We start from the raw sequence: 9044 nt of genomic DNA, 5'->3' as shown, positions 1-9044 counted from the left end.
AAAAAATATCCAGACCTTGCAAAATCCTCCCCCACATCTGTTTCCAATCATCACTTCATAATTCAGGGCACATCTCCCATTCCGGAAACCATTTGGACTTTGTATAGAAAGATAAGGCCTTCTCCTGTCTGGCCCAGATACAGTTTATACCAAAGATTAATCAAATGCTATCCTAATTTATATGATGAACAAAGCAGATCAGTTGGTTTTGCAGACTCAAGGATCAGTGCTTTGGGGAAAGTAAGAATAATTGAATCAGGCCATCAGTAGATGCTTTGCCAGATTTTAGTAGGAGCAGCTGGAATGAACACTTTGAAAATCTTGCCCATGACATTCACCTCTAGGAGCTTTTGCTCCTGCTGACAGATGATAGTAGTTTGATCTTCCTGAGAGAAAGGCTTTAACGGCCCCTTTCCTTTCCCTCAAATCTACTTTGGTTTCCTACTGCTAATGGTTTCTGGTCCCTCTAGAAGTTACAACCCCAGGCTCCCTCCCATTCAATACCTGTCACAAAATACCTATACTTCTGTTCTCTACTGGTTTTTTTTTTTCTTAATTCACATTCATCTTCTACAGTCTTCTTGCCTTTATGTCACCATAAAGACCTTTTCTCCCTGTGTTACTTCTCCATCTCTCAGTGAAATATCACCATCCAGACCTCCATAAAGCAAGAAACTTCCTTTATATGACTGTACTTGAGGTGCAAATGCCATGATTCCTAAGCCACATTTCATATAGTTTTCTTCAACCAGCATTGCCCCCACTGAACGCCCTTGTTTAGCATTGAACACTGCAGTACAAGCGACGTGCAACTTTCTTGCCACATTCATTACTTCTTTCCTGAAAGCAGAGCTTACAAAGCCTACCTGCAAACCAGGACCCCGTTGTATCAAATTCAGCAGACACAGAACAAAGCAACCCAGAAAAGATGGCCCTTGTCTCTCTCTACTAAATAGCCAAAGTACAAATCCTAGTTTTGGAGCCAGCTCATTCAGCTTTGCCACAGGGATATTTGCACTATGGTATGTCACAGTGCAGCTGTGCCCTAAGTAAATTTTAAAAGACCATTGTACAGACTCAGGACAAGCAGGCATTCTACAGAGGCATATAACACTTGAAAAGCCTTAATTGTCAAGAAGAAGAAGAGTTTGTTAAGGGCAGTGTTTGAAAGGGAAATAATTTAATCCAAAAATGGCAAACCTGAGTCAGAACTTCCAGATAAGATTTCTGGGAGTGGTATGCACCAGCATGGAAATCATCCTCCAAGGACAACAAAACCTTTCTCTTTTGGAATGTTAAGGCTCACGTAGACTGGGCACAGAGCAGAATCTATGGAACAACATTAGATGCCACAGAAGGCTTACTCCACTGCTAAATTCAGTGACAGAGAAATGAGCTGAAAGCTCTGGTGTTAACAAGGTACCTCTTATTCACAGCTCAGCTGTCTTTTACATTTACATTAATTACAGGATGCTGACGTGGTGGTTTCTTCTGTACCCTGATATGAATTTTAAGCTGAAAAACACTAATAAAAAGATTAAATTACTGACACAGATACATTAAATGATTATTTGATATTATTATATTCTATGTACATTGCAAAAAGAATTAAAATTATTCGCCTTCCTTCAAAAATGGGAGAGAAGAGAAAGGCAAATTGGAAATTGGCTCTGAATCCCACAGAGACATTACTGACACAGGCATTTGCCTCAGCAGTCCAGCAAGTCACGTGGCTGGCACATGCTCCTGGGCAGGCAAGTCTTCAATAAAGATAAAAGCATGGCTAATTGCAGTCTTCCTTCTCAGGTGCCACAGCAGTAGGCATTAGCCAGACTGAGCTCAAAAGCATTATAATAATTAGCCCAAGTTGGTGGTGGGCCAGCGTTCATCGGCTGCGATGACTTGGCTGGGATGGAGCTGCACAGTCAAAAGCTATCTCTAAAACTGTCCCCTGTAGATGACAATTCCAGATACTGAGGCTGAGTTGCAAGGTTGAGTGCAGGGTAAAAAGTAAAAGACCAAGAAGTTAAGACAAAGGAGAATTTGGGACACCTCTCCTCATAACCTTTTTTCTTAGCTATGGGAAGGCCACAGGGCAGAATAATCCTATCCCGTGGAAGGAGTTAAAAAGACACAAGTTGTAGCTACTGCTGATGTTTGCTCAGGAGAGCTACTAGAGTGAGTGGCTGCTATTTGAGGCCAAACTCTTTCTCCTTCTGAAATTCTTTTTGGTGATACTTTATGCAACATTAAATGAAGGTCAGATAAAGGGCATGTTAGTAATGTCCTTGCAGTGAAAACCACAAGTTAACTATTAGATTATCTTTATTTACTTACTCTTTTAAAAGAAGTTTCCCTTTGAAATTCTGTGAGGAACCTGTGAGACAGAGAACAATATTTGGACACAGCTCTGAATAGTTAATGGTAGTTCTCTGTGCTCTGTCTGAAACCAGTTGTGGTTCCCTTTTAGCACATTAGTTGAATGCATACACTGGGAATATTTTACTTTGGTTTATGTTATAGCAATTTGCAAAACTTACACTAATAGGCCAATTTCATGCAATTACCTGAATGCAAAGCATTGTTTAGTTGAATTCCCTTAGCCTAGTCCTACTAGTTCCCTTGGCTGTCTCACTTTCAATTATCAACCAAGGTCTGCACATCAGATGAAATGCTGCTATTGTAAAAATGGATCCTTTCTTTCAAAGTTTTCAGTGGTTTTCTATCATACAGGCTGGTTTTATTGTCTGCAACCAAAGGAATTTAAGGAAATCTGATTTTAACATCACAGGCCTGCAATACATACACTTTAGCTAGAGCGGTTTGTTGTGTTATTGTGGTAATAACCCAGTTATGTTTGCACCATAATTGTACTTTTAAGTGTCTCTTGAGCTGCACTTACGGGGCAAAGTGTGGCTTTATACACAGGGGAAGGGGAAGAGGAAGAGAATACAGAGAATTTTCCTTCCATGTATAACACAGCTAACACAGTTTTGGAAGGCAGGCAATGGATGATGTTAACATCATATAAGTGCCAACTTGGTGTTCAAGTCTGAATATTCAGAAATCATAAGGCTGGCTAAAGGGATCATATGTGTCTAGTTTTGTATTTGCTTTTCCCATTTTGGAGCCTTTGCAGTTCACTTCTTCAAGTTTCGCTACACATCTAGGAAAAAAAATTGAACTTCTCTCAAGTTTGAGATTTTATTAAACCATGACTCCACAATCTAGTGCTTAAACAAAAATACCAAAGAAGTGGAGACTTATAAGAGCCAGTGACAATATGCTAAGTTGCCCAAATCAAGTTAAAGCATTAACCTATCCAACTGACCTGCCTTTCTGGAAGGAAGCACATTTTGTATGTCTTGAAAAATGTGAATAACATTATACTATGCAGTATACTTCCTTGAAGCTTCTGAAGGCTTGGCTCCTGCTCCAATACATTCCTCTCTTTCTGTTCCTCTGAAATACATATCCTGCATTTCCTCATTTGTGCTCAGTGTACTGCATCCTTGATTGCTTATAGAGTTCTCCTTTTTGGTAGGAGGAAACCATTCTTACATCCATTTTGGAAAGAACTTGTATTCCTTGGATCAACCAGGACAGTTGCAATAGAGCCTTTCTAACTGAAGTTACATGCAGACATTTCTTTGAAACTCAGTTCCTAAGCTCCATTCCTTTGTTATAAAAGGAAAGAAATAGTATGCATTTCATGATAAGATAGGGCAGACGTTAGCCTCTTGCCTCACCTGGTGCTTTCCTTTGACTATAGAGGAAGGCTTCAATAGCTAGGTCCTTTCTTGTAGACAGGTAACATTAGATGAAATGAATCCCAACCCTGATGTCACATTTTGAGAACCCATGAATCAAAATAATAAAATTAAGTTCCTGTTTCATTTTTGCTGCCTTAAATATCTTCTATCTTTTTTGCTATAAAGGAACAGCTTTCTCTCCAGGCAGTGAAATTTCTGTTCCTTATAAAAGTTAGACATTTATCTGACATCCTTATTCATCAATACTAGCTACCCACTGCCAAGTAGCTCCCCAGAATGCATAGCTATAAAGTTCTGCATTAACAAATGCCAGTACATGGGACATAGAGCAGAAAAATATTCAAATGAAGGTGCATTTGCATTTGACACTTGCAAAGCACTATATAAACAGAAAATTAGAAGGGCTCAAAATCCACATTCTTAGTGCTCTTAATGTTGTATATCAATATACATTGTATTTCATTATACATTTTTTAAAAGGCTCCACCTACTCTCTGGGATTAGAAATCTTTTAATAGCATGAAGTTAGTCAATCTTTTTTTTTTCTCATTAATATTCATATATATGCCCCAGTTCTTGCATTTAAATCCACTAATGAAGATTCACTGTTGCTGCAGTTGAACACTCTGCAGGACCAGGACCCCTTTGTGCCAGAAGCCCCTGTGGAACACTGTACTGTGTGGTGGGCAAACATAATTCATTAAACAGCAGCTGATTCGCCTGCTTTCTGCTGCCTTAGCCCTTCTGCTAATTCCTTGAACCTCTTCAGTGCACCCTCAATTGAGGAGGAATGTGTTCTCATTGCAGCAATGAAAGTGATAAGCAGGAACTTGTAATGCATGTGCCCTCTGTGTTGCAAAAGACATTTTAATAATCTTTGTCAAGTTATTTGATCTTTTCATCTTTTGCATGACAAAATGTTCCCCATTTTTTAAAAGGGAGACAAGTATTGCTTCTCTTCTTCCCAAGGATTTCTTATAACCTTACAGCTTCTGGCTTCCATTTAGCACTAACTCGATCTCTTTATGCAGCACCACACTGTGATGTGTAAACTTAGCCTGAAACAGAGTCTGAAGGCAAAAGAGATGATTATGATCATCTAGTCTGGCTTCCTCTAGGATTTTTCTCAGGGATTCCTGCATGAGGCTCCACGGTTTCAGTTGCCAAGGAAACAACTATAAATCTTTTCCATCCCTCTTCCTCCTTTCCATTGTGTCATTTCTTGCTACAATAAAAAATCTTGTCAAATGTTCTAGTCCCTAGCTCTAGCATCCTCACCTCCACCCCAAAGAAAGAGTGGGAAAGGATAGCAAGGATCCTTGGCTGGGAGTTCAGCCTGAAGCTTACCTCTTATCCTTAGATTCTGTGCTGCGAAGCGGATGACCCTTTGAAAATGATTCTCTTAGTTGCAGATAGCTTATCAAATCCTGTATTGTTTGACTAAAACAAAACATATTATATTTTAAATTACTGAGCAGTGTACTGCTTGATGTATTTTTGGTATCATTCCTTTCACCTCAGCCTTAGCTCCATTACAGCCTCATACAGAAATGCTGTGGAAACACCCCCCACACCTTATTGTAACACGCAGCTGAAGAGAAAAAACAATAATGAGGAGAAGAAAGGAAGATACAAAGAGATGGAGATCTGTGTAGGAGGAAGATATAGAAGGCAAAAACCCTGCATCAGATAGAGAACAAATTATGTGTAGTCAGAGCCAGAGATAGACTTTTGGAGTGTCAGGAGGTTAAACTCAGGTACCTCCAGGCAAGTTACAGGAAACCTGTACGGTTCCCTAAGGTCTAATGAGTCTAACCTGTATAATTCATAGCTACTGACAGTTGCACTGATTTTATAACCCTTCAATGCAACTCTGACCAGGGTGACTGTTTTAAAGACAGAAGCAATGTAATTCGAAAGGTAATCCCCTCAAATGCAGTGGAATCGTATCAGTGTAATCAGTTCCTCAGTGTGCACCAGGGGCAGGACAAACACACCAACTGCCGGAAGAGAAAGAAGAGGCAAGTACTCACAAAAAGTTTACGGGGAAGAGGGCTTCCATTTGGCATGTTTAAATAATTCACCATTTAGGGTAATTGTCCTGCTTTTGTAAGTCACCTAGCAATAGCTCACATAAAGGAAGACAGACTTACTGTGCAAGCCTTGGGAATATCAGATGATCCAGAATAGTCAGTTGTACACAGAAACCGAAACATTCTTCGAGGTAAGCTCCTAGGGAGAAGAAACAAAGTAGATCACATTGAAAAGACAATTCCTCTTTATGGTCAGGGAGGGATGCTTCAGCCCTTCCTCTTCTGGATACTCATTTTTGGAACTTACTGAGGTTTTTTAGCTCTGTATGTGTATGAGACATAACACTATGGTTCTGAGGATGGCCAAACCATGCATGTGTACAGAGAAGATATTATGTCATACATACATCGCCATGGAAACACTTAGCACATGTCCAGTAGATCTGGCACCAGAGCCACTGTGCTTCTGCTGGGACCTCCTCAGGTCCATGCTTCAGGACAGGCCTGTGGCATCACTCGCTATGAGCTGAGGAAATCTGTATGTTTTGGCCATTAGAGCCCATTTTAAAATGCTGCGTCTAAATGTAGCCCAGCAGGATGCACAGATACTGAAATTCCCCGATACTTTCTCTGCAGAAATCACCTGCTGACAGTTTACGGTACTTGTAACAGAAATAGTAAGATAAATCTGTGTGTGAAAAACAATGGGGAAAACAAATTATTTTTGTGAATGTCAACAATATCTCTGTTTTCCTGTGGGCTGTTTTCCCACCAGGCTGTACAGAAGAATGTTAGAGAAAAGCAAATAGGAAAGAACAGTGACAATGTACCAATACCATTTCAAATATCACAGAGCTGTTAAAGAACCATGTCAGGGAGTATCTAACCCACATACCTTCAGGCAGGCAAGTGTTAATTTCTCCTAAGTCCAGGGAGAATAAAGAAGACACTGAACTGCTGAAAACCACAGCTAGACAAAGAGGAATGGATGAACAGCAGTGTGGGATGAGTCAGAAAAAAACAGCCTTTAAGAGAGAGTTGGTTTTGGCACTTGACCTCAAACAGGTGTGTTTATGCTCAGTGGATACTGTAGAAACAACCGTGTTTTCTGGTAACACATGTACAAATGCTCTTTCTTTGTTTCAACTCACATTTCTTCTGATTTCCTCTGGCTGAATAAGATTCTTTCAAAAAAGATGTTCTTGAGCCCCCTGGATCAGCTGCTGGCCCAAAGTGTGTTAGGTCAGTGCAGTGCAGAGCAGGGGCTGCTTGTTTCCCTATTCACATGTTGAGTGGTGGATTCAATTACCCTGGAGAAGACTATTTGGAGGGAAAAAAACCCCATCCCTGGTTGGCAGTGATATGAGATGACTTAGTGTGCCAGCTGCCTCACAAGTCTCTGCTTCCTCCCCTCAGCAGCAGTACGCAAGTGTCAGTACTCATTATTCCCAGACTCCATAACAGAAAACTCCGAAACAAAACAGAAAAATAAAACCCAACTAATCTCAAGAAAAACCCCACCAACAAACTGCTAAACCTGAGATGAGTACTTGTCACTCGACCCCACTGTTTTTCCCTCCTGGGCTGTGTTGCATAGTTCCTGGGCAGCCGTTCCCCTGCTGCTGCTGCCTGCCCTTGCCAGGCTGATGGCAGGAAAGAGGGTATCAATTTGCAAAAAAGAGAGTGATCCTACTCCACGCAGAAGCGGCACAATCTTCCCTAATGGCAGACCTGAGCATACTAATTGGGCAAATGACATCAGGAGGCAGAAACTGAAGGTTATCTTTTCTACAGTCTGCATGAGCTTTACACTACTCAACTTTCGTTTGTACTGTAGGACAGCTTATAGGCTTTGGGGTGCAGGCACCAGGGTCCTATCCACAGCGCTGTCTGGAGATGGGCTGGGGAGGAAAAGATTTTCTGCTGTTTAGGAAGCTTGAGAGGGATTCAGGGAGGGCCCTGATCATGAAGGTCTTGTGTCCTGGAGAGCCTCTGATAATTGCTTTTGGATCAAAGACCAACCCTTTATGCCCTTAGAATCAAAAAATAGCTAATTTCACCAAATCTCCTCTAAGATCTTGGATGTTTCAGACTCATTGATTCCATCAACTAAGCTAAAATGTCCCCATCTACTCCTATTCACAGCCTCCATCTTTTCAAGATTAAGTAGCCCTTTGCTATCAGAGCATGTCCTATCACTCTGCATAACTGTCTTCCTCCTGTTACCAATAGTGATTTCTGTTCATTTAGATCACAGATTAAATTGTCACATGAATGGATTAAGCAGATTGCCCTAATCTCCATGAACCTCTCCTGGTATCCTATCTGGCTCTTTGGGGTCTGTTGGTTGGCCTCCTCTCGGTGCTGTTCAAGCATGCTGTATTGATATTGCATGGCATTCATTTTTAGACTCAAAACGCAGCGCATTGCTGACTCATACACCCAACACAGTTTCACATACATTATCACTATGCAATTACCCTTGTCAACCAAATATATAGTCTCATCAGAGCACAAAAATCAGTTTTGCTTGACAAGTTTGCTTCTAGTTACCATGAAACTATGGCAGTGGCATTAATCACATTCTTTCCCTTAATTCTTTCTTGACTGAATCCCATACAAGATTTCCTTTATTTTCCCTGGAACTGAGCTAAGCCTAGTCAGCCTGCAATTACTGGGCCATTCTCCTGGGCAAAATTAATACCAAATCTTTTGCTCTGCTCTGTGCCTGTATTGTGTCTGACCCTACCTTTCTCTGTCTCTGCCCTGATCTCCTTCAGAGAGTAGCATATTCCGCATGCTTATGAAAGGGCTTAGGGGAAGGGATTGATGCTTTTTTCTGTCCCTTGCAGAGCATTGCAGAGCTATTGCATGTAGGGACCTCTACAATGTGGCAGGGTGGAGGGCAAGAGAAAAGGGCTGTGGGGAGTTGCTTGCCCACAGTATCCCCTTGGTGTGTCCACAGTGTGTTAGTGACAGCCCTTGGTCACAAGAGAGACCAGATTGCCTGAGGAATGAGGGACAAATGAGGCGGGCAGAGCTGGAGAGTTCTCCTGCCCTGGCTTACATTTCTCAAAACCTTTGTCTGAAAGATTTAACAACACTGCTATGACTGATCATGCCATAATATCATCCTTTCAGTTGTTGTCAGCAGCAAGGCTCAGATGATATTATTTCTCCTTATCTGCAGGTCTGCTCTAATGTCTGCTGGAGTCTATGCGTTAGCATCAGATCAGAG

General features: G+C 41.2%; 1 long non-coding RNA gene across 1 annotated transcript; it reads right to left on the bottom strand.

Annotated features, from left to right (window-relative positions):
* Window positions 1–271: 271 nt before the first annotated feature.
* Window positions 272–6007, bottom strand: LOC134162455 (uncharacterized). The gene is made up of 3 exons (XR_009964329.1): window positions 5927–6007; window positions 5121–5213; window positions 272–1951 (listed from the first exon to the last, which is right to left on the bottom strand). It is a non-coding gene; the product is annotated as an uncharacterized LOC134162455 (long non-coding RNA).
* Between the last annotated feature and the right edge of the window lie 3037 nt (window positions 6008–9044).

Source organism: Pezoporus occidentalis, unplaced genomic scaffold (genome assembly GCF_034315485.1).
Source record: "Pezoporus occidentalis ecotype Australia unplaced genomic scaffold, CSIRO_AGI_Poc_V1 ctg19, whole genome shotgun sequence".
Classification (NCBI taxonomy): domain Eukaryota; kingdom Metazoa; phylum Chordata; class Aves; order Psittaciformes; family Psittacidae; genus Pezoporus; species Pezoporus occidentalis.
Note: the sequence above shows the minus strand (reverse complement) of the source record. Positions and strands in the feature narration are given on the sequence as shown.